Source organism: Triticum aestivum, chromosome 7A, assembly GCF_018294505.1.
Source record: "Triticum aestivum cultivar Chinese Spring chromosome 7A, IWGSC CS RefSeq v2.1, whole genome shotgun sequence".
Lineage (NCBI taxonomy): Eukaryota > Viridiplantae > Streptophyta > Magnoliopsida > Poales > Poaceae > Triticum > Triticum aestivum.
The window spans coordinates 7,476,068-7,500,035 of record NC_057812.1 but is presented as its reverse complement, the minus strand read 5'-3'; positions in this window follow the sequence as shown (position 1 = coordinate 7,500,035).

The window sequence follows — 23,968 nt, the reverse complement described above, 5'->3', positions numbered from 1 at the left end:
ATTAACTATTGATAATTAACTAACAGAGTATGACGAACGGGACCCACCTGTCAGGTTGACCAAGTCAACCCTGTTGACTGCTGACGTCAGCATGACATCATGCTGACGTCATAAATTCATTTTTCGAATTAAATAATTAATTAATTAAATTCCAGAAATTAATAAAATCTTTAGAAAATCATATCTTTTAATCCGTAACTCGGATTAAAATATTTTCAACATGAAAGTTGCTCAGAACGACGAGACGAATCCGGTTTCGCAGTCCGTTCGTCCGCCACGCATCCCTAACCTATCAAACTCGCAACTTTTCCCCTCCGGTTCACCGGTCCGAAAACGCGAAACACCGGGGATACTTTCCCGGATGTTATCCCCCTTCACCGGTATCACCTACTACCGCGTTAGGGCACCTCTAACGCCGTAACTTGTCATGTCATGCATCACTATGCATATGCTTGCATTATATTTATTGTTTCTTCCCCCTCTTCTCTCTCTAGACACCGAGACCGACGCCGCTGCTACCCCGTACGACTACGGTGTTGACGACCCCTCTCTCTTGCCAGAGCAACCAGGCAAGCCCCCCCTTTGATCACCAGATATCGCCTACTCTTCTCTATACTGCTTGCATTAGAGTAGTGTAGCATGTTACTGCTTCCCGTTAATCCTATACTGATGCATAGCCTGTCCTTGCTACTACTGTTGTTACCTTTACCTGCAATCCTAATGCTTAGTATAGGATGCTAGTATTTTCATCAGTGGCCCTACCTCCTTGTCCGTCTGCCATGCTATACTATCGGGCCGTGATCACTCGGGAGTTGATCATGGGTACATACTATATGCTTTATACATGATACATGTGGTGACTAAAGACGGGTCGGCTTGTGGAGCACCCGCGAGTGATTCACGGATTGGGGGCTGAAAGGACCTTTGTCCCAACGGCCCTCTGTGTGGATCTTTGAGGCGGAGCGACAGGGCAGGTTCCGACCACCTAGGAGAGAGGTGGGCCTGGCCCTGGTCGGCGTTCGCGGATACTTAACACGCTTAACGAGATCTGGGTATTTGATCTGAGTCTGGCCATTTGGTCTATACGCACTAACCATCTACGCGGGAGTAGTTATGGGTATCCCGGCGTCGTGGTATCAGCCGAAGCCTTCTTGACGTCAGCGACGGAGCGGCGCGCGCTGGATTGGACTGGAACGCCACTAGGCTAGGTCTGCTTCCGGCCGCCCACGCAACGTGCAGGTGCGCTAAGGGCGATGGGCCCAGACCCCTGGGCGCTTAGGTTTAGACCGGCGTGCTGACCTCTCTGTTGGTCTAGGTGGGGCTGCGACGTGTTGATCTTCCGAGGCCGGGCATGACCCAGGAAAGTGTGTCCGGCCAAATGGGATCGAGCGTGTTGGGGTATGTGGTGCACCCCTGCAGGGAAGTTAATCTATTCGAATAGCCGTGATCTTCGGTAACAGGACGACTTGGAGTTGTACCTTGACCTTATGACAACTAGAACCGGATACTTAATAAAACACACCCTTCCAAGTGCCAGATACAACCGGTGGTCGCTCTCTCACAGGGCGACGAGGGGAGGATCATCGGTTAGGATTATGCTATACGATGCTGCTTGGAGGACTTCAGTCTACTCTCTTCTACATGCTGCAAGACGGAGGCTGCCAGAAGCGTAGTCTTCGAAAGGACTAGCTATCCCCCTCTTAATCCGGCTTTCTGCAGTCCAGCCCACATATAATAGCCTTATTCCAGTTGATACCAATGCATACATATGTAGTGTAGCTCCTTGCTTGCGAGTACTTTGGATGAGTACTCACGGTTGCTTTCTCCCCTTTTTTTCCCCCTTTCCTTTCTTCCTGGTTGTCGCAACCAGATGTTGGAGCCCAGGAGCCAGACGCCACCGTCGACGACGACCCCTACACCGGAGGTGCCTACTACTACGTGATGCCCGCTGACGACGACCAGGAGTAGTTAGGAGGATCCCAGGCAGGAGGCCTGCGCCTCTTTCGATCCGTATCCCAGTTTGTGCTAGCCTTCTTAAGGCAAACTTGTTTAACTTATGTCTGTACTCAGATATTGTTGCTTCCGCTGACTCGTCTATGATCGAGCTCTTGTATTCGAGCCCTCGAGGCCCCTGGCTTGTAATATGTTGCTTGTATGACTTATTTTATTTGTAGAGTTGTGTTGTGATATCTCCCGTGAGTCCCTGATCTTGATCGTACACGTTTGCGTGTATGATTAGTGTACGATTGGATCGGGGGCGCCACAAGTTGGTATTAGAGCCGACTGCCTGTAGGAATCCCCCTTCCACACTCCTTGGCCGAAGTCGAGTCTAGACATTGTATAAACTTTTACTAACTTGGCTGTGTGCCTTACGGGCCCACGTCGCCATCGGGTGGTACTAGTATCTTTTACTCCTCGACCTTTACTCTGGGACTCTGAACTCTCTTCTACTCGGGTTAAACGAATTTACTAACTCTGACACTAGGATCCCGTTACGACATTCACCCCAAAGTTGGATAAGCCCTAGTTATTCTTTAGAATTGTATTTGAACATTATCCACATTGTCATTTGACTCCTGTGAAAACATCTGTGTTTTCAGATGGAACCCACGAGGCAGGTCGTGCGCCACACGACGGCCATTGGTGCCTCAGGGTCACCTGCTGTGTTGGTTGAGATGATGACCTATCTGGGTTATCGCTGGCACCCTGAGTACACCGTCTATGAGGAGTATCAGGACTTCAACCAGGAGCAGTACCGTGCCATCGTCCACCTCTACTCTCGGGAGTATGACTCCACTACCGTGCTGCACACTGCTCATGGTGTTGGAGTGACTATCGATATGGCGGTCCACGATGCTGCTTATGCTGCTCTGACACGTCTCCGTGGCGAGTATCAGGAGTTGGACACCTCCCCCTTCAGGCACATTGCTATCGCATCCGATGATGGTGCGGAGGGATACTACACTGCTGCCTACTCCACTGTCACCCGAGAGCCCTTCTACCATCAGAACCTGGTTCTGCATGCTGATGGGCTGGATAGAGCTAACCGAGCTCTTCGCCACGAGTTGTACACCACTCGTCAGCACCTCTACCGTGCTCTGACACTGTTGCACCCCTCTGTCCGATCTGGTGATTTATCGCGCTCTGCGATCTACCCTGCCCGGACCGTGATGCCCCAGGGCGTCGGCTGGCCAGATGTGGGAGGCTACTCTCCTGCATTGGGCCCTCTCCTGCCACCTGCGCGTCGGGTTCCGCACCAGAGTATCCGCGGACCCCAGGCTACTCGCGTGGAGGTCTTCCCTTCGCGTCACTGCCAGCTGTCGGGCTACACCTACCTCCGCAGTACCGCATGGGACTGACGTAGACTTGCTTATTAGTGTTAGATGCATTCGCCGCGAGCCTGCGTGCCGCCTATGATGTCTTAGTCTATGTACTGAACACTGTGTAGCGAACTCTATGCATGATCTCTTTTGTAAGATATGCCGACTACTATGTGGTATCTATCGTGCTGCTTTCGTTGTGCATGTTTCATCATGAATGATTCTTGTTTTTACAATTCCTCAATGCTGAACTACCCCTGTTAAATATTAGCAGGATGGTTAGACCAGGTGGTCGTGGTCGTGGTGGCAACGCCCCACCACCGCCTGAGTACATGGCTGGTATGATCCAACAGCTTGAGATGAATCGCCAGTTCATGGAGAATATGATGGCTCAGTTTCCTCGCCCCAATATGAACCAGCAGCCAACCCCAGTAACTCTGCAGGATTTCATGCGCCTGAACCCAACTGTGTACCGCAGCTCAACTCAGCCTCTGGATGCTGATGACTGGCTCCGTGACATCACCTATGAGATGGAGTCTGCTGATGTAGCCCCTGCCAGCTATGTCACCTTTGCTTCCTTCTTCCTGAAGGGACCCGCAGCTCAATGGTGGGACAGCCACAGGCGTACACTGCCAGCTGGAACAATCATCACCTGGCCAGACTTCCAAGCTGCCTTCCGTGCTCGCTTCATTCCTCAGGGAGTTATGGACCGGAAGAAGCGTGAGTTCCGCAACCTCACCCAAGGCAATAAAACTGTGGAAGCTTACCAGCGGGAGTTTCTTGACTTGTCCCGCTATGCTGAAGAAGACATCGCAACTGATGCACGCAGACAGGAGAAGTTCCGGGATGGCCTTCAAGCTGACATCAAACTCGCACTTCTAGTGCATGATTTTGCTGATTTCGCCACTCTGGTGAACAAAGCCATCAATGTCGAAACTGGTCTGCAGGAATACCAGAGCTCTCACAGGCGCAACCGTGACACGGGCTCATCTTCGGGCCCGTCCTCGCAGAAGCGCAAGATATGGATTCCCAATAGCTTGTACCAACCGGATGCACCTACCCCAAGGCAGACCTATGCTGCACCTCGTCTGCCTACTCCTCCGACTAGGCGGCCAAGACTCCCAGCTCCACCACCACAAGCTCCTGTTCCCACTCCCAATAATGGATTGTGCTTCAGGTGTGGACAACCAGGGCATCGTGCTAGGGAATGCAACCAGAACCCGAATCAACTAGCCCTTCCAGCAACTGGCCGTGGAAGCAACCAGCCCCGCAGCAACAATGCCAAGTCTTATGGTCGTGTTCATGCCAACCACGTTGATCTGAGCGAAGCTCAAGACCAGCCTGCTACTGTGATGGGTACCCTCCTCGTAAATTCAGTACCAGCATCCGTTTTATTTGATACAGGTGCATCGCATTCATTCATGTCAGAAGGTTTTGCATGCTTGCACGACATTAAATGTGAGAACATGGATGCTTCACTATTAGTACACACCCCTGCGGGCCAATGTCGAACCTCCATGATTTGCAACGACGTCCCTGTAGAAATCGAAGGACTGGAATTCCTTGTCTCTCCCATCGTACTGAAGTCCTGTAGCATTGATCTCATTCTGGGAATGAACTGGTTAAAAGCGCATACTGCTTCTATAGTTTGCGCCACTAAGGTCGTCCATTTGCTACACCCTTCTGATGAAATAATAGCTTATCAAGCTCATCTAGTTCAGAACGCCGAGGCACGACTTTATGCCTTGAACGCGTTGAACGCTGCACCACTCGAGGGCATTGAAAACGTTCCCGTCGTTCATGAATTCCAAGATGTATTCCCTGAAGAACTTCCAGGGATTCCCCCTGCTAGAGCTGTCGAATTCATCATCGACTTGAAACCCGGCACTACCCCTATAGCTAAGCGACCCTACAAGATGCCGCCGCATGAACTCCTTGAGCTTAAGGAGGAAATCGACAAATCTCTTGTCAAAGGTTTCATTCGCCCAAGTTGCTCTCCTTGGGGAGCACCTTCTCTCTTTGTTAGGAAGAAGGATGGAACAAACCGATTGGTCCAAGACTACCGTCCTATAAACCAAGCTACCATTCAGAATAAATACCCTCTTCCTCGGATCAATGATCTTTATGATCAACTGGCTGGTTCATCAGTGTTCTCCAAACTCGACTTGAGGTTGGGTTACCACCAGATCCGTGTTCGTGAAGAGGACATCCCAAAAACCGCCTTCGTGACTCGGTATGGGTCATATGAGTACACCGTCATGTCATTCGGCTTAACGAATGCTCCCGCCACCTTCTCTCGTCTGATGAATTATATATTCATGGATTACCTCGACAAGTTCGTCGTGGTTTATTTGGACGATATCCTTGTATTTTCCAAGAACGAGGAAGAACATGCTGGACATCTGCGTCTTGTGCTAGAGAAGCTTCGAGAACATCAGCTGTATGCTAAGTATTCCAAGTGTGAATTCTGGCTTCCCGAAGTAACCTATCTTGGGCATGTCATCTCCAAGGATGGTATTGCCGTCAACCCTGAACGAGTTCAAGCTATTCTCGATTGGACTCCTCCGAAGAATGTGAAGCAAGTCCGAAGTTTTCTCGGCCTCGCCAGCTATTGCCGTCGATTCGTCGAGAACTTCTCCAAGATTGCCAGGCCTCTGACTAATTTGTTGCATAAGGGTGTCAAGTTCGACTGGACAGACAAGTGTCAGGAAAGTTTCCAGGCGCTCAAAGACAAGTTGACTTCTGCCCCCGTACTTGCTCCACCTGATACTAAGAAGGACTTCGTCATTTACTGCGACGCTTCCCGTCAAGGATTAGGCTGTGTCCTAATGCAAGAGCGCAGAGTGATTGCTTATGCCTCTCGTCAATTGCGCCCTCACGAAGAAAACTACCCGGTTCACGACCTCGAGCTTGCTGCTGTCATTCATGCACTGAAGCAGTGGCGACATTACCTTCTCGGTAATCGTTGCGAGATCTTCACCGACCATCAAAGTCTGAAGTATCTGTTTACTCAGCCAGATTTGAACCTACGCCAGCAAAGATGGATGGAGACTGTTGCAGACTTTGACGTGGATATATCATATACCCCCGGCAAGGCTAATGTAATGGCTGATGCCCTGAGCCGCAAGTCTTACTGCAACCACCTCCAGGTCCACAAAGTTCAGCCCTCGCTTGTCGAAGAATTTAGAGGGCTGAACCTCCATATTGTTCCTCCGGGATCACTCGCTCCCCCTCCCGAAGGTTTCCCCAAACAGAACCTCCATGTTGTTTCCAAGGGTTCTCTCAATACCCTGGTTGCGAAACCAGATCTTGTGGACACCATCAAATGGATACAGAAATGTGACGATGAAGTCCTCAAGATTAAGCGCGACCTCAAAAGGGGAAAGCCCTCATTCTTCACGATCGCCGACGATGGCGCCTTGTATTTCAAAGGCCGCTTAGTGGTACCATGTTCGAAGAAAAACCTGGATAAGACTAAAAGGGTTATGCAAGAAGCCCATGATACGCCTCTGTCCATCCATCCTGGTAGTACAAAGATGTATCAGGATATTCGTCAAAGATTCTGGTGGTCTAATATGAAGCAGGACATTGCTCGTTATGTTGCTGAGTGTGACATTTGTCGCCGAATCGAAGCAGAGCATCAAAGGCCTGCTGGGACTCTGCAACCTATCTCTATTCCTGAATGGAAATGGGACCATGTTGAAATGGACTTCGTCACTGGATTTCCCAAATCGCAGAAAGGTAATGATGCTATTCTTGTCGTCATTGACCGGCTTTCCAAAGTTGCCCATTTTCTGGCGGTCAAAGAGACAATCACTGCTAGTCAGCTTGCTACTCTCTACATGGCCAGAATTGTTTCACTTCACGGTATTCCACTGGTTATCAGTTCAGACCGTGGCAGTTTATTCACTTCAAGGTTTTGGGCGAGTTTCCAAGAAGCTATGGGGACTCATCTGTCGTTCAGTACTGCGTTCCATCCTCAATCGCAAGGGCAAGTTGAACGTGTCAACCAAGTTCTCGAAGACATGCTTCGAGCTTGTGTAATCTCATTCGGCAAGAAATGGGAGGAATCTCTTCCATATGCCGAGTTCTCTTATAATAATAGCTATCAAGCTAGTCTAAAGATGTCCCCCTTCGAAGTGCTATATGGACGAAAGTGTCGAACCCCTCTGAACTGGTCAGAAACTGGGGAGCGTCCACTCTTTGGTCCGGATATTATCCAACAGGCCGAAGAACAAGTTCGCATTATTCGCGAGAATCTCAAGACTGCTCAGTCACGTCAGAAAAGTCAGTATGACCGTCATCACCAAGACATGGTCTATCAACCTGGCGAAAAGGCTTATCTTCGAGTTACACCAATGAAGGGTGCTCACCACTTCGGGATCAAGGGCAAGCTAGCTCCTCGCTATATCGGTCCCTTCACTATTCTCGAAAGGCGTGGAAAGGTGGCATATCAACTGGAGCTTCCGCCGAACCTTTCTCAGGTTCACGATGTGTTCCATGTGTCACAACTCCGCCGTTGCTTCAAGGATCCAATCCGAGCGGTGGATCATGAAGTGCTCGAATTGCAGCAGGACCTCTCCTATAAAGAGCATCCGGTCCGCATTCTCGACCAAGCTGAACGCCGCACACGTCAGAAGGCGATCAAGTTCCTCAAAGTCCAGTGGTCGAATCACTCTGAAGACGAAGCCACTTGGGAACGCGAGGATCGCCTGCGTGAAGAATACCCCGCGTTGTTTCCTTCTACCTCCTAAATCTCGGGACGAGATTTCTTGTAGTGGAGGAGAATTGTGACGCCCGGATAATTAAGCTACAGTGATTCCCCGCTAATGATGCCACGTCACCACGGTTACTGTGATAAACTCTCGATAGATCAGAACCGAAACAAATTCAAAATTTAAATAAAAGAAAACAATAAAAGTTCTCAAAAAAATTAAAACAAAAATGTTCGGTGGTTGCCAAATATTACAAAGATAATTATGGTGAAAGGTTCACAATTTTATAAAATGCCTAAGTGTTTGTAAATAAATAAAAACAGAAAAGAAAATAAATAAAAAGAAAACAGAAAACAATACAAAAAAAAGGAGAGAGAGAAAAGCCCCCCCCTCCCTGGGCCGTGGCCCAACTGAGCCAAGCCCACCTGGCCCAGCCGGCCAGCCCCTGGCCCGGCCCACCCCCTCACTCCCATAACCCCCCCCCCCCCCGGTCGGCGAAACCCTAGCCGACCCCCATTCCCCCCCGATCCCCTTCTCCTCCCTTCCCCGCCGATCTGGATCGGGATCCGCCCGATCCCGTCGCCCCCGACGCCGGCGCCCCACCCCACCGGCGCTCGTCCTCCTCCCCTCCTCCCCGACCGGCCGCGCAGGACGCCCGAACCCCCCCCCCTCGTCGCCTCGGGACCGTCCCCGACTCCCACCTCGCCGGATCCGCATCGCCGGACGGCCGCCGCCTCGACCTCCTCCCCGCCGGACGCCCCCGACCGCCCCGAGCCTGTTTCCGAGACCCCACGCGTCCCCCCCCCGTGAGCTCTTCCCTCCCCTGCTTCGCTCTGTAGCCGTTGGGGTCGACCCCCGCGCTCGGTCGCCATGGCCGGAGCTCGCTCCGGCGCCGCGCTCGTCGCGCTCCGGCTCGCGCCGGCTCACCGCGCCCCACGTACCCCCCTCCCCTCGCGCCTTCTCCGCTCGGTCAAGGCCCCCCCTCCTCTTCCCCCTCGTTCCCCTCCGTACCCGAGCGCCCCCGTCGCGGATCTCGTCGCCGGCGCCCTTCCGGTGACCAAATGGTCACGGGGCCGAGCCCCTGGTGCTCAGCGCGTCGCGCAGCCCCCCTGGCCTTCCCGTTAGCCCCGTAGCGCGATCCCGACGCGGTCCCGAATCCCACCGCCGCCTCCGCCGCTCGCCGGCGTCGTTTCCGGCCAAGTCCGGCCGTGCCTCTGCCACCGTTGGACGCGGCATCCCCTCCACGTTCGAACGCACCCGCCCGCGGCCATTTTTGCCGCCGGACGGCGAATCCCGGCGAGGTCCGGCGCCCCTCCGCCGCGGGAACGCTCCCCGGAGCTCCCCAACGCCGGCCGCCGACGTGGCCGACCTAGGGCCACCCCTGGGTCACTAACCCGTGGGCCCTAGGGGACCGGCCGGCCTGTTGACCCGGTCAGCCTTGCTGACTGGACCGGCCATGCCACTGACCGCAGGCCCCCCCCCCCAGAACGTTAAAAATAAAAATAAATGATAATTAAAATATTAATTAATTAATTAAGTAAATACTTAATTTAATTAATCCTGATTAATTAACCTAATGGCTAATTAACCTAATTAACTATTGATAATTAACTAACAGAGTATGACGAACGGGACCCACCTGTCAGGTTGACCAAGTCAACCCTGTTGACTGCTGACGTCAGCATGACATCATGCTGACGTCATAAATTCATTTTTCGAATTAAATAATTAATTAATTAAATTCCAGAAATTAATAAAATCTTTAGAAAATCATATCTTTTAATCCGTAACTCGGATTAAAATATTTTCAACATGAAAGTTGCTCAGAACGACGAGACGAATCCGGTTTCGCAGTCCGTTCGTCCGCCACGCATCCCTAACCTATCAAACTCGCAACTTTTCCCCTCCGGTTCACCGGTCCGAAAACGCGAAACACCGGGGATACTTTCCCGGATGTTATCCCCCTTCACCGGTATCACCTACTACCGCGTTAGGGCACCTCTAACGCCGTAACTTGTCATGTCATGCATCACTATGCATATGCTTGCATTATATTTATTGTTTCTTCCCCCTCTTCTCTCTCTAGACACCGAGACCGACGCCGCTGCTACCCCGTACGACTACGGTGTTGACGACCCCTCTCTCTTGCCAGAGCAACCAGGCAAGCCCCCCCTTTGATCACCAGATATCGCCTACTCTTCTCTATACTGCTTGCATTAGAGTAGTGTAGCATGTTACTGCTTCCCGTTAATCCTATACTGATGCATAGCCTGTCCTTGCTACTACTGTTGTTACCTTTACCTGCAATCCTAATGCTTAGTATAGGATGCTAGTATTTTCATCAGTGGCCCTACCTCCTTGTCCGTCTGCCATGCTATACTATCGGGCCGTGATCACTCGGGAGTTGATCACGGGTACATACTATATGCTTTATACATGATACATGTGGTGACTAAAGACGGGTCGGCTTGTGGAGCACCCGCGAGTGATTCACGGATTGGGGGCTGAAAGGACCTTTGTCCCAACGGCCCTCTGTGTGGATCTTTGAGGCGGAGCGACAGGGCAGGTTCCGACCACCTAGGAGAGAGGTGGGCCTGGCCCTGGTCGGCGTTCGCGGATACTTAACACGCTTAACGAGATCTGGGTATTTGATCTGAGTCTGGCCATTTGGTCTATACGCACTAACCATCTACGCGGGAGTAGTTATGGGTATCCCGGCGTCGTGGTATCAGCCGAAGCCTTCTTGACGTCAGCGACGGAGCGGCGCGCGCTGGATTGGACTGGAACGCCACTAGGCTAGGTCTGCTTCCGGCCGCCCACGCAACGTGCAGGTGCGCTAAGGGCGATGGGCCCAGACCCCTGGGCGCTTAGGTTTAGACCGGCGTGCTGACCTCTCTGTTGGTCTAGGTGGGGCTGCGACGTGTTGATCTTCCGAGGCCGGGCATGACCCAGGAAAGTGTGTCCGGCCAAATGGGATCGAGCGTGTTGGGGTATGTGGTGCACCCCTGCAGGGAAGTTAATCTATTCGAATAGCCGTGATCTTCGGTAACAGGACGACTTGGAGTTGTACCTTGACCTTATGACAACTAGAACCGGATACTTAATAAAACACACCCTTCCAAGTGCCAGATACAACCGGTGGTCGCTCTCTCACAGGGCGACGAGGGGAGGATCATCGGTTAGGATTATGCTATACGATGCTGCTTGGAGGACTTCAGTCTACTCTCTTCTACATGCTGCAAGACGGAGGCTGCCAGAAGCGTAGTCTTCGAAAGGACTAGCTATCCCCCTCTTAATCCGGCTTTCTGCAGTCCAGCCCACATATAATAGCCTTATTCCAGTTGATACCAATGCATACATATGTAGTGTAGCTCCTTGCTTGCGAGTACTTTGGATGAGTACTCACGGTTGCTTTCTCCCCTTTTTTTTCCCCTTTCCTTTCTTCCTGGTTGTCGCAACCAGATGTTGGAGCCCAGGAGCCAGACGCCACCGTCGACGACGACCCCTACACCGGAGGTGCCTACTACTACGTGATGCCCGCTGACGACGACCAGGAGTAGTTAGGAGGATCCCAGGCAGGAGGCCTGCGCCTCTTTCGATCCGTATCCCAGTTTGTGCTAGCCTTCTTAAGGCAAACTTGTTTAACTTATGTCTGTACTCAGATATTGTTGCTTCCGCTGACTCGTCTATGATCGAGCTCTTGTATTCGAGCCCTCGAGGCCCCTGGCTTGTAATATGTTGCTTGTATGACTTATTTTATTTGTAGAGTTGTGTTGTGATATCTCCCGTGAGTCCCTGATCTTGATCGTACACGTTTGCGTGTATGATTAGTGTACGATTGGATTGGGGGCGCCACAGGATGCTCCAGCTTGCAACTACAAAATCATGGACAATGAGTACTCAATGGGATACTATCTCACCGATGGCATCTATCCCGAATGGGAAACTTTTGTGAAGTCCATCAAGGAGAAAAATGGGGTGCCCTTAACAAGAAAAGAGGCTCATTTCACCAAGGCACAAGAGGCAGCCCGCAAGAATATTGAGAGAGCTTTCGGTGTTTTGCAAGCAAGGTTTGCCATAGTTCGTGGTCCAGCTCGGTTTTGGGACAAAAAAACCTCGATGAACATCATGAAATGTTGTGTGATTCTACACAACATGATCCTAGAGGATGAAAGAGGTTTAAACCTCCCTTGTTTCTATGACAATGTTGGTACCCGTGTGCAACCGGAAAGAAATCCTTCTCGCATACACGCTTTTCTTCAAGCACATCGTGAGATTGAGGATGCAACCACTCATGGTCGGCTCCGGGATGATCTAATAGAGCACCACTGGCAGTTGGATGGCGGCGCATTGGCCCATGATGTATCTTTGTTTTACTTTTCTATGTCCTATTTGATTCAAACAATTAGTGTAATTTGCTCAAACATTGTTGTAATAACTTGAATGATTATTGTTTTATTCGGTGTTGTAATAATAACTAGAATGATTATTGTTTTATGTCAAATGTGATGGAATTTGTGATATGTCATATGATGAAATGTGATGAAATGTGTGATATATGAAATGACAGTTTTAAAGTTTGGGGTTGGGGCAAAGACTAGAACCCTCAAATCCAACCCTTAAAGCAGTTTAAGGGTTGGGTTTGAGGGTTCTAGTCTTTGCCCCTATTTTTCAACCCTTAAAATTGTCAAAAAGTGGCACTTCTCAACCCTTAAAACTGCTACAAGGGTTTGAGGGTTTAGGGGTTCTACTAGTAATGCTCTAACCGTTAGGCATGTCAGGAAAGGCTAAGGCCCAATTCTTTTGGCCACATTTGTTTTATAATTCTATCTAGTTAGAGTCTAATTAGATAGGATTGTAAAACAAATTGGACTGAAAGATTCTGAAAGAAGCTGGGCAGGGGTCGGATTCTGGGAGAATCCCCAGATTCTGGCTAAAGAACTGGGCCTAAATGGCATGCCATCTTTCATTGTAACGTTGAACCATCGCCGCTCCCTCAGCCGACGTGGCACCTCCCACGCACGTCCTTCGAATAGTCGTGTTACTGTCGGACAAATTAACGGCAAACGATATGTGGAGCTTAAATGGGCAGTAGATATCGGGGGCCATTTTGCACACACTATTTTTTATATATATTTGCAAACCGTAAGTAAAAATGTTTTGTTCAAAATATTATACATATAGACGATGATTAGTAAATATAAACCTGTGTATTCTATAAAAATATATTTAGTATAACGTAACTAATAAAAACATTTAAGATATATTTTTAGATATATGTATAATATGTAAGTAATAAAATTATGTTCAAATATTTGTGTGTTAAAAATATTTTATATATATGATCAGTTGTAAATAAAAACATCTAATATATAAACCTGTGCATTATATACAAAATATTTAGTTAATATGGACAACGATTTTTTTATTAAATAAATATGTTTAGTGAATCAATACAAAATTATACACTAACGGATTATATTACAATTATACAAAATGATCAATACAAACACTTACTAAATATTCATGAATATCCACCTATGTATTATTTTTATTCATGACTTATATTCGAAAAATTATATAACTTAAGTATCAGACATGATTGAATATTCTCAAAATTTAAAATTTTAAATTATGAATATTTTTAATAATACAATTATTTCATAAAATATTACTTTAAATATACATATTTAAATAATAAATAATTTTATTAAAGTAGGTTATTTGGTTTGTATGTACAATATTTATAACACATGAATATCTAAAGGTCGTTTTATTACTAAAATTATAATTTGATACATTTTTTGAGAGAGAAATATAATTTAATACGTAGTATCCACAAATTTCTTTGGATATGTTAAAGGTTGCACTGTCATACTAAATGGCGTCTTCACTAGATCTTTAGATATGACACTCTTTCTTCGGCATGGCTGGTTCTCACAATGATATCAACGTGCTTCAACGTTCTCTAGTGTTCGCAAGGCTTGCAGAAAGGCCACTACCCAGAGGTCGACTTTGAGATCAATGTCCACCATTACAACAAGGGACACTACCTAGCTGACAATATTCATCCTCAGTGGTCAACTCTTGCAAAGACAATATCCAATCCGAAAAGAAAGAAGAAACAAAGATTTGCCCAAGCACAAGAGAGTCCTAGAAAGGACTTTGAGCTTGCATTTTGTGTGCTTCAATCTCGACGAGGCATCGTTCGCCACCCTGCACTGACATGGAGCACCGAGAAGCTTTGGAAGGTGATGACTAATTATGTGATCATGCATGACATGATCGTGGAGGAGCCACTATGAGCGTGATAACAACACCTTCAACCAAGAGTTTGAATATCAGGGTGAAAAATGTTGTGCCTGAGCACCAAGAACCAATAACTTTTGAACATTTCGCCCAATTTTCTCATGAAATGCGTGATTGGAATACTCCAAAATGACTTGTTGAGCACATGTGAACTCACATTGGCTACCAACAGATGTATCGGTTCATTTTCTTTTCATGTACCCATAACAGTTTCGATTTGGTTGTAGATTTTGTGTTCCTTATTCGGTTGCAATGTTTAATTTATTTTGTTGTAAAATTTTTTGCAATGTTTAGTTCAAAAAATTGTCTACATTTAACCTCCGGCCAGCCGGGGCGTCAGCCAGTTGGACACATTGCCAACACATCCGAAAAACATAGGTAAAAAGGGAAAAACAATCCAACAACACACGGGTAAAAAGAGAAAAACGGCCGAACGTCATTCCTTTACCTAACCCAAATTGACAAAACCTGATGAGATGGTGCGCTGGAGGGCCAATTTTGGTGTTTTGACCTTTTGCTAAAGTTTAGCTGGATGTGACCTTTATTCGAAAGTATTTTGGGATCTGATCCTTTTGCTACCATCAAAGACTCTGACGGTATGGTATAATAGCCTACCGTCAAGGACCCTGAAGGTAGACAACTTATTCGTGTCAGCGTAATGCTGGCTTACCACCAAACGGGCTGGCGGTAGCATGTATATCCCTACCGCCAAACGGGCTGGCTGTATCCGTTATTTAGAAATTTTTTGCGGTAAGGCGTGTGTTTCTACCGTCAATGGCTTTGGCGATAGGCTGTTATGCCCTACAGCCATCGACTCTGATGATAGAGAAAAGGTCAGATTTCGGAATACTTTCGGACGGGGTCAGATTTGGCTAAAATTTAGCAAAAGGGTCACACCAAAATCAGACACGGTGGAGTTGGCCTTACAAGTGAAAATGAAAATGAACGTGACAGTAAGTGGATCTCAGTCCGACACACCAAGGAGCTCCCGACACGTAGTGGATGGTGCTAGCTTCGGTCCGGGCTCTCTCCCCTGTACATTAGCCAGCCGCGAGGGCCAAGCAAGGCCAGAGAGAGGTAACCACCACCGAACCCTAGATCTCGTCCAGATCGGCCCATGGCGCTGCGCAGCCTGGCCACAAGGATGCGGTCCCCGCGTCCCGCCGCCGCTCTCCGGCACGCAGCCCCTCCCCTCCAGGCTCTTCATCTCCTTTGAGGTTTGCCCCCACCCCACCGCTCCCTGGTATTCCACCTCTCTAGCGAACCAAACATCCGGTATCCACTTAAAAACTGGCTATCGCCGTCCTCTGGGGGCTATCCCATGAACCAAACACACCCCTAGGTGCGTTAGGTATGCATGAAGGGGCAGGATAAACTGACTGATATATTTCAATATATCCCCTTGGAACATTTGCATCTTGCCCCCTGGAAACAACATGTTTTCGCAAGATTACTCTACATTGATGGATTAGCAACCATACGTCCAGGCCGGGCCAGCATATGTTCTAGGGTTTCGTACGCACCAGCATGGAGCCAAGTATATATGGCCAACATATACACAATGAAATAAGACGAGCGTGATAGGGAAGTAGTGATGCCCAGCCTTATAGAAATTTATTCTTAGTGAGAAGAGCTGGAGTGGAGAGTACATACAGCCAATGAACATGAGAACAACCATTAAAAAGCATGTCCCGCGTAAAAACGAAAACCATTTGCATATGCGTGAGATAAACCAAGAAAAGTAGCTTTCCTGACTCTGAAAAGGTAACCAACAAAATGCAAATTCAAACACTGAAGACAACATGTGCGTGGATGGATTTTCATATGCAGCAGCATGGAGTAAAGTATATTATGATGGGTGTTGCAAAATCTGCTTTCACCAACCTGTTGACAGTTCTAGGTGCTTGACTAAAAAAAAATATATACACTTTTGGCGCAAGCAAGAAGCACTGTTTAATTTCTCCGAAGTTCCAAAACACTAGAACAAAAAACACCATCCCCTAGTGCTACATATGCGAAGTTCTGAAGAAGAGTGTTTCACTTAGCACTTCTTTGGAACTGAATGGCCATTCTAAAGGAAACTGTACACTATTGTATGGGATATTCGAAGAAACGAAGGCAAACTGTTAATCAATGTTCGGCCATCACTGTACTGTCAAACTGACGATGTGTTGATGGTACTATCCAGGGTAGAATTCTTGGCTGATCTTATCCTTCTCTTTTATTCAGCATCAAAATCTCAAAACCACAGTCGGTTGCGCTCTGGAACAAAGTGACAGAGGTGAGAGGTTAGAAACAGTAATCAAAATAATCATTCATATGCCCAAGAGGTGGTGGACAGAGGATAGCCAGTGATACATCATCATATAACACTATATTCCTCCAAACATTTTAACTTTGTATCAGTATGGAGTATATAAGCTATTCAACATTCCATTTACCTCTATATGGCTAACTAGATACCTTTTTTTTTGATGGTGCTACGGCGGGCTTACGCCGGCCTGAACCATTTTCATTATAAATAAGAGTAAGATACAACACGTCGGGTACAACAGAAGCATCCAACACACACAAGAAGACACAAGGAACCACAGAAGGAGAATCAGAAAAGAGCTAGGACAAACAGCCAACACCAAGAACTTAGCACCCAACACCACTAGCTGGACCGAGAAGAGCGGAAGCAAGCTTTGTCGAATTAGTCGAAAGGAGATCCATCACCGAGAGGATGTAGAGAAGAAGTCGCCAGCTGCCCTGCGAGCACTCAGCACCTTGAAGAGCTAGGAAGTCGCAACCACCGTCAAAGGGCATCCCATTGCCTAGCCACGTCGCAGCAGAGAGAGCCACAGACCGTGCCGAAGGGCAATGTTCAACCGAGACAGCCCTGCACCTCCTCTAGGCCACACCATGGCCACCATCACAAATAGAGAGAGCCAGGGCACTGTGCAAGGCAACAAAACCTCAAACACCATCGAAGGGCACTGAACACCGAGACCTCATCGCCATCACGAGCCCCCAAGAGATAGGTCAACAACCATCAGCACCAAGATGACCAAGGGATTGGTCGCCGCCACAGATCACTTCCACCACCACCACCCTACACACCAACAACCCAACAACCACTACAACCCAGACATCAAGCTACCAACCGCGGATCCGTGGCTCCCAAAAACAACGCCCCCAAGGAGGAGAAACGACGTCAAGACACCGTCGTTGTTCGATCCATAGATGGATCTAAGGCTTTCACCCGGGGCACACGATTGAGCAGGCAACGATAGCTTCCCGATGACGCCTTCATGAGGGAGAGCGGCGTCCGTAGACGTCGCCGTCATCGTTGCCGACAAGGTCGACACAAGGCTTTCACCCGAAGCATCCCGTCCCAGTCATCTCCGTCGAAGCTAGCAGCTGAGCCCAGCAGCCCGAGACCTCCCTGCCCTCGTACCAGTCCACGGCGAGCGTCCCCACTAGGACTAGCACGAGGCTCCGATGACACCGAAGCTCACCTCGAGCACCTGCACAGCCGGAGTCAAGTTGGTGCCGACTACCACCCGCATACAGGCTCTTGCCGCCGGCCACACCCCACCACCGCCGTAGTCAGACCCCGTCAGCAGCATCCACCGCCGACCCCCTCGTCGTGGCCACGGCACCGCCGGCTGGCCAAGTAACCAGCTGGAAAGCCAGATCCGGGTGCCATGGAGCACCCCAGACCTTCATGGCTGCACACCAGCACATCCAAGCAGCCCGTGCAGCCACACATCGATGATCACCACCTCCACCTGTGCCCTTCGCCACCTGCAAGCTCGACGCCGCGCCAGGCCAGCTCGCTGGACGCCTTGGATCCAGATCCAGCCACCAGGTCTTCCAGCCGCCGCGTCGCTGCTGCAGCGTCACCCGCCACCGCCCCGACTCCACCACCACCCGGCAGCATGCGCCGAGCGAGACCGCCGCCAACCACCGGCAGATGCGTCGCCAACCACTGCCAGATGCGTTGTCGGCCCTGCACCACACGTGGCCGCGCCTTGCCACCAGGACGGAGGGAGAGACGCCCCGCTGCCGCCATCCCTGGGACCTGCGCGAGCTTTGCCGGCGGGAACCTCTGGCGGCGGCGAGACGGGAAGGGGCGGGGGGGAGGGCCTGTGGCGGCGGGGGGGGGGGGGGGGGCTAACTAGATACCTTTGACTACCACTAAACTTCGAACTAGTACGTCACAATATTATGCAATCACATTATAACTCCCATGTATTTTCCCATTGAGCATTTGAAATATCGCATGCTGCCGACATAGCAAACTGATAAACTCAACATATCGGATGAACGATGTGGGTTCTTTTAACCTAATTTGCAAGCTATGTACCCAAGAGAACATGTGTAGTTCTATCTTCCAACAACAGAACAAACATTTAGAGTACAATCCTCACCTGGTGTGCCAACTCTAAACAGCACGATGTCAATGATATTAGTGTGCGTCTACTCCCTCTCTGTAATTGCAAATGCCAGGCATATCCATACAAGTCTCCAAATTAACACTTTGACCACCGATTCCTATGAAAAATATTTTGCTCTGACTTGAATATTAAATATACATCGTGCAAGTATCTTTCATAATGAAGTAATCCTGGTACTATGTTGTCTCCGCTGAACATTTCCATATTGATAATGAGAAAATGTTTGGCTAGCCCAAGTCCTAAACGACCTACATTTACGATTACAGGGGTCTATCCTCAAGGTTGAAGCTCAACAAGGATTAGACAAAGCAAGCCAAGCGATGCCATGTTTATACCGGGTCTTAAATTAAATGACTCAACCAAAAGTACAATGGCAGTAGCTTGTCAGAGTAATTAGTTGCTTTGCATAGACTGCCAAGCTGCAACTTTTATTCTCACGTTCAACTTCTATTATTTTCCCTGCGATGCATTCTGATTACCTTATCCATCATTGATTCAGTTACTTAATTTCTTCGGCTCAGGGTCTAGATATCTTGCTTTGTTAGCATGGAGCTGTTGGTCCTCCCAGGCATTGGACAAGTAAGGAATTACCAGTTTACTCCATGTCCTGGTGCTCTCTTGTTTCTGTGTACATTATCTCTTACTATTACGGCATACAAGCAACATGCAAAAAAATATATATCTATATGATGTCTCCCATTGTCAAGTATACTAGTCAAGTATACTAGACAACATACATCTCATCAAAATATCGAACAAATACCAAATTCACATGACTACTAATAGCAAGACTTCTCCCATGTCCTCAAGAACAAACATAACTATTCACAAAGCATATTTATGTTCATAATCAGAGGGGTAATAATATGCATAAAGGATCTGAACATATGATCTTCCACCAAATAAACCAACTAGCATCAACTACAAGGAGTAATCAACACTACTAGCAACCTACTAGTACCAATCCCGGACTTGGAGACAAGAATTGGATACAAGAGATGAACTAGGGTTTTGAGATGAGATGGTGCTGGTGAAGATGTGGATGGAGATATCCCTCTCCCGATGAGAGGAGCGTTGGTGATGACGATGGCGATGATTTCCCCCTCCCGGAGGGAAGTTTCCCCGGCAGAACAGCTCTGCCGGAGCCCTAGATTGGTTCCGCCAAGGTTCCGTCTCGTGGCGGCGGAGTCTCGTCCCGAAAGGTTGCTTATCAATTTTTCCTCGACGAAAGACCTCATATAGCAGAAGATGGGCATCGGAGGGCCAACAGGGGGCCCACGAGGTAGGGGGGCGCGCCCAGGGGGTAGGGCGCGCCCCCCCACCCTCGTGGCCAGGTGGGGCCCCCTCTGGTGAACTTCTTCCGCTCAATATTTTTTATATATTCTGAAAATCACTTCCGTGGAGTTTCAGGACTTTTGGAGTTGCGCAGAATAGGTCTCTAATATTTGCTCCTTTTCTAGCCCAGAATTCCAGCTGCCGGCATTCTCCCTCCTTATGTAAACCTTGTAAAGTAAGAGAGAATAGCCATAAGTATTGTGACATAATGTGAAATAACAGCCCATAATGCAATAAATATCGATATAAAAGCATGATGCAAAATGGACGTATCACTGGGCATCCCGATGACCAGCCATTTTCTCGTGAGTGAGGAATGGAGTTCACTCCTCTTGAGAATAACCCGCCTAACATGGAAGATAAGGGCAGCCCTAGTTGATACATGAGCTATTCGAGCATACAAAACAGAATGTTTATTTGAAGGTTTAGAGTTTGGCACATACAAATTTACTTGGAACGGCAGGTAGATACCGCATATAGGAAGGTATGGTGGACTCATATGGAATAACTTTGGGATTTAAGGGAGTGGATGCACAAGCAGTATTCCCGCTTAGTACAAGTGAAGGCTAGCAAAAGACTGGGAAGCGATCAACTAGAGAGCGACAACAGCCATGAACATGCATTAAAATTAATAAACATTGGGTGCAAGCATGAGTAGGATATAATCCACCATGAACATAAATATCATGAAGGCTATGTTGATTTTGTTTCAACTACATGTGCGAACATGTGCCAAGTCAAGTCACTTAAATCATTCAAAGGAGGATACCACCCCACTATACCACATCATAACCATTTCGATAGCATGTTGGCATGCAAGGTAAACCATTATAACTCATAACTAATCAAGCATGGCATAAGCAACTATGATCTCTAATTGTTATTGCAAACATGTTTATTCATAATAAGCTGAATCAAGAACGATGAACTCATCATATTTACAAAAACAAGAGAGGTCGAGTTCATACCAGCTTTTCTCATCTTAGTCAGTCCATCATATATCATCATAATTGCCTTTCACTTGCACGACCGAACGATGTGAATAATAATAAGAGTGCACGTGCATTGGACTAAGCTGGAATCTGCGAGCATTCAATAAACAGGAGAAGACAAGGCAATATGGGCTCTTGGTTAAATCAACAATAATGCATATAAGAGCCACTTCAACAATTTAATCATGGTCTTCTCCTATCGACCCCAAAAGAAAAGAAAATAAATAAAAACTATTTACACGGGAAAGCTCCCAACAAGCAAAAGAAGAACGGGAAATATTTTTGGGTTTTCTTTTTACTTATTACTACTACAGCAGAAAAATAAACTACTACTAATTTTTCTTTGGTTTTTCTTAAGGTTTAACAAACACACAAGAAGAAAGCAGGAAAAAGAAAATAAACTAGCATGGATATTACAGAGAAAGAGTATGAGCACCGACATCTAGCAATGAGTGTGTGTAAACATAAATGTAATGTCGGTGGGAAATACGTACTCCCCCAAGCTTAGGCTTTTGGTCTAAGTTGGTTTATTGCCAGGGATAGCCTGGCTGATACCCGTAGGTGTAGCTGGGGTTGTACTGTGATGCAGTGGCTATCGCCTCCTGAGCTGCAGCGTGGCATCGGGCTGCCTCCGCTCTCCTCTCGTACTCATCTGCCTCCTCTCTGGTAATAGTATATCTTCCTTTTGTCTGAGAATCAAAGAAGGCAGGAGCAAGGAGAGTAATACGGACAACATGCCGTTTGTTAAAGATTAGTCGATACTGGAGAGGTGATTCATGTTGGAAATATGCCCTAGAGGCAATAATAAATTGGTTATTATTATATTTCCTTGTTCATGATAATCGTTTATTATCCATGCTAGAATTGTATTGATAGGAAACTCAGATACATGTGTGGATACATAGACAACACCATGTCCCTAGTAAGCCTCTAGTTGACTAGCTCGTTGATCAATAGATGGTTACGGTTTCCTGACCATGGACATTGGATGTCGTTGATAATGGGATCACATCATTAGGAGAATGATGTGATGGACAAGACCCAATCCTAAGCCTAGCACAAGATCATGTAGTTCGTATGCTAAAGCTTTTCTAATGTCAAGTATCATTTCCTTAGACCATGAGATTGTGCAACTCCCGGATACCGTAGGAGTGCTTTGGGTGTGCCAAACGTCACAACGTAACTGGGTGGCTATAAAGGTACACTACAGGTATCTCCGAAAGTGTCTGTTGGGTTGGCACGAATCGAGACTGGGATTTGTCACTCCGTGTAAACGGAGAGGTATCTCTGGGCCCACTCGGTAGGACATCATCATAATGTGCACAATGTGATCAAGGAGTTGATCACGGGATGATGTGTTACGAAACGAGTAAAGAGACTTGCCGGTAACGAGATTGAACAAGGTATCGGGATACCGACGATCGAATCTCGGGCAAGTATCGTACCGCTAGACAAAGGGAATTGTATACGGGATTGATTAAGTCCTTGACATCGTGGTTCATCCGATGAGATCATCGTGGAACATGTGGGAGCCAACATGGGTATCCAGATCCCGCTGTTGGTTATTGACCGGAGAGTCATCTCGGTCATGTCTGCATGTCTCCCGAACCCGTAGGGTCTACACACTTAAGGTTCGGTGACGCTAGGGTTATAGAGATATAAGTATGCGGTAACCCGAAAGTTGTTCGGAGTCCCGGATGAGATCCCGGACGTCACGAGGAGTTCCGGAATGGTCCGGAGGTAAAGAATTATATATAGGAAGTGCTATTTCGGCCATCGGGACAAGTTTCGGGGTCACCGGTATTGTACCGGGACCACCGGAAGGGTCCCGGGGGTCCACCGGGTGGGGCCACCTGCCCCGGGGGCCACATGGGCTGTAGGGGGTGCGCCTTGGCCTGTATGGGCCAAGGGCACCAGCCCCAAGAGGCCCATGCGCCAAGAGAAGAGGGAAAGGAAGAGTCCTAAAGGGGGAAGGCACCTCCGAGGTGCCTTGGGGAGGAGGGACTCCTCCCTTGGCCGCACCCTTCCTTGGAGGAAGGGCCAAGGCTGCGCCCCCCCTCTCCCTTGGCCCTATATATAGTGGGGGAAGGGAGGGCAGCCAATACCTAAGCCCTGGCGCCTCCCTCTCCCTCCCATGACACATCTCCCTCCTCCCGCAGCGCTTGGCGAAGCCCTGTTGGAATCCCGCTACTTCCACCACCACGCCGTCGTGCTGCTGGATCTCCATCAACCTCTCCTTCCCCCTTGCTGGATCAAGAAGGAGGAGACGTCGCTGCTCCGTACGTGTGTTGAACGCGGAGGTGCCGTCCGTTCGGCGCTAGGATCATCGGTGATTTGGATCACGACGAGTACGACTCCATCAACCCCGTTCTCTTGAACGCTTCCGCGCGCGATCTACAAGGGTATGTAGATCCACTCCTCCCTCGTTGCTAGATGACTCCATAGATTGATCTTGGTGACACGTAGGAAATTTTTGAATTATTGCTACGTTCCCCAACAGTGGCATCATGAGCTAGGTCTATGCGTAGTTTCTATGCACGAGTAGAACACAAAGTAGTTGTGGGCGTTGATTTTGTTCAATATGCTTACCGTTACTAGTCCAATCTTGATTCGGTGGCATTGTGGGATGAAGCGGCCCGGACCGACCTTACACGTACTCTTACGTGAGACTGGTTCCACCGACTGACATGCACTAGTTGCATAAGGTGGCTAGCGGGTGTCTGTCTCTCCCACTTTAGTCGGATCGGATTCGATGAAAAGGGTCCTTATGAAGGGTAAATAGCAATTGGCATATCACGTTGTGGTTTTTGCGTAGGTAAGAAACGTTCTTGCTAGAAACCCATAGCAGCCACGTA